This window comes from Phyllostomus discolor, chromosome 1 (genome assembly GCF_004126475.2).
Source record: "Phyllostomus discolor isolate MPI-MPIP mPhyDis1 chromosome 1, mPhyDis1.pri.v3, whole genome shotgun sequence".
NCBI lineage: Eukaryota > Metazoa > Chordata > Mammalia > Chiroptera > Phyllostomidae > Phyllostomus > Phyllostomus discolor.
The window spans coordinates 74,259,469-74,262,492 of NC_040903.2; the positions used below are offsets into that span (position 1 = coordinate 74,259,469).

The 3,024-nt window shown below is 41.4% G+C and overlaps 1 pseudogene; it reads left to right on the top strand.

Moving 5' to 3' along the window:
• The first annotated feature begins 1,805 nt into the window (after positions 1-1,805).
• LOC114491939 lies at positions 1,806-2,390 on the top strand (annotated as a pseudogene).
• The last annotated feature ends 634 nt before the right edge of the window (positions 2,391-3,024 follow it).

Sequence of the window (3,024 nt, forward strand, 5' to 3'; positions counted from 1 at the left end):
ATTATAACTTAACTATGAATAATGAAATTATGTTATTTGGTGCATAGATATTCCTATGTCTTCTACACTGTGAATTGTAACTCTGGTGATTATAAAATGCCCTTCTTAATTTCTTTCATTGCTTTCTGCACATTCTAGCCTCTTGGGAGAATATTCTAGTGCAGTTGAGCCAGTCATTCCCATGAACATTGGCCAGCAGGCAGCCATAGAGGCCACCATGGATGCAGCAGGGTTGTTATTGGAGAACACCAGAGCCACCTGGATGGACACTGGGGAGGTAGGATTACTGCTAATATGGCTTTTAAAGTACAGTGAAATGAAGCAAACTACCACAGACAGTGGGGTTCACACTCCCAGTAAGAAAGTACGCTGGAACAAAAACTAGGTACCCCACTTAAAAATGCTCTTTAGGAAGACACATTTTACCAGGTGTCATATACTTTCCTTTAATTCATGTGAAAGGCAAGCACATTACCAAGCCATCTATAACTGCAGCGGAATACGACTGTCTTTGCTTTTGGCACCCGTCTTCCACATGGACACATTGTACAGGAAACTATGGTGCATACTACTCTGTTTCCCTCCAGGCTTCACACACACGTCCTGTGGTCTCCACAGTCACGACCGGATGCGTGTGTGTCTTTACCAGGTGCTGGGCTGGCCACTGGGCCCAAGTCAAAACCTGTTCATACCCCACTCAGGTTTAGCTACAGGATCTGGGGCAAGTTTAGCCACACTAAGCCTTTGCTTTCTCATCTGAGAAATAGGAACCCCGGAACCTCCATCTCAGCTTCGTGGTGAAGGTTCTGAAGGCCAGGTTACTTTAAATCACCACCCAAATAACCGGATAATGGATAGTATGACTTTGAAGTATGTTTTCTTCCTGTCCTTAAGCTACGTTAGTGATGAACAGTTTTCCGTGGAGTGGCTTGTAAGTGTCCATCCTCAGATGCACTGCTTTTCAGTTCCCTTGTCTACTTATCTTTTAGTGTTTTGATGGTGCCCCTAAAATCCGGATGAAATATATATATGAATGATAGTATTAACTTTTATGTTTGGTGCAAAGCCTTCTTGAACTAATAGTTTTATTTTTACTGGTGCATTTAATGTTTTATTTGAATTTGTTAAACTTTTCCTTTATCACCTATTATGTTAAAAACATTTCATCTAATTTAAATCCATCTTAGCTCATCTGGTGTCTGCAGTATAGCTAAGAGCAGCCCATCCTAGTCTCTTGCTTTAGAAAGCCTGCTTTATGATTCAAAGTTGTAACAGACAAAGTCCTGTTCTGGGACTCTTCACCATGCTCTCCAGGACTTTGCTTTATCTTAACACAAGTTCCTTTTACATGCTGCTGTGGCACTGGCTATATACCATATTTTCAGACCATAAAACGCACCTAGGTTTCAGAGGAGGAAAATAGGAAAAAAAAATTTTGAAGCAAAAAATATGGTAAAATATTTAATAATATAAATAACATAATATTTCACAAATGTAAATGTAAACAGAACTCAATAGCAGCATTAACAACCATTATTCTTCCCAAATTTGTGGGAGGGGAGGTGCATCTATAGTCTGAAAAATACAGTACTCTTTCTTACAAGTTTGGTGTGTTTTCCAAGCACATAAATGCCATGATTTTGCACATGCAGAGTATCTTTGCACAGGCACACTTCAGAATTTAAACATTTTTTTCTTAAAATATGTCCCAACTAGGAGAAGGATCCAATGGACTTTTTACTTCCCATTTAAAAGTCCTCCCCAAGTGGTGGTAATAGTGGAAGAAACAAGAATGAGGTGTGAATATGGGGTAGCAAAGGAAAACAAGGGAATATGTGACCATGAAGCAAATGCATAGTCTGAGCATAGGCTTAAAGAAAAGGATAAATTTAAACTTAAAAAGAAAGAAAGGAAGATCCTGGAGAAATCAAGGAAAGAGAAGTCCCCCAGCACTCTTCCTGCTAGTTCTTCCAATATTCCACACAAATGGGCCCACCCGACCACATCCTGGTTAATATCAACTTTATCCACTTTTCCCTGAAGGCTAAACTGGACTTCGTGCAGTCAGTGTTGGGCTGTCTCTATGCCAAGTGTATCCCTTGTATAGCTGACTGTGTAATAGCTGAAACGGAGAAATCGGGGCAGAAGTATGGAGTGGCTCTAAGGCTCGCCAAGATCCAAGATATGAACAATCACCACACACAGACGAAAAAACCTATGCAGATGATGGTTTAGTATAGAGAGCAACTCAGCACAAGCATTTTTACATGGTGGCCACAGTTGGCTGGCACCTTAGAGGAAAAATCAGGAAGATCCCTGGAGTTCCCATCAGGTACATTTCTAATCAGAGGTACAACACCGAGTGGACACGCGATGATGTTAGAGCCTAGGTTCTAATGCTTAAAAGACAAAGCCCCTCTGCTTTCCCTCAACTACCTTTCTCTGTTTCCCATTTATTAAACATGTTACAGAATGAGTTATTATTGCTCCACTCAGTTATTTGCTGTTATGAACTGAGTATGGTTAAATATACTCAGTTTCTGATGTTGTTTTGAAAATGGTATTTTATACCATTTTAATATGTTACATTTTTTAATAAATCAGATGAACATCCTGATTATGAACAGGAGCTAATTAAAGAAAAACCTAATTAAGGGAAGGGGTCACACAACTACCTAGCAGTTCAGTTGTGATTTTATTCTGTGGCTAGGGAACTTCTTGGAGACCCTGGAGCACCCTGCTATGAGCTCTTCCTGGACTCCTTTCCTGCCTGTCCTCATACGAGCTCTTTGAAGATCACCACTTTTCCTGCTCCAGCTGATGTTTCATAATTTTTAACCAGGGGTGGAGGGTCTTTTTCTCCCGGGGCTGCTGGGACTGCTGGATGGACTCTGTGTGAATCCAGGCTCTCTGTTCAGAGACGGCACAGCTGAGCAGCATGCCTCTCTGCTGCCACCTCCAAGGCCTGGGCCTTCCATTTCAGCTCCTTGTCTTCCCTCTCCTGCAGCATGCTCACGGCTGACT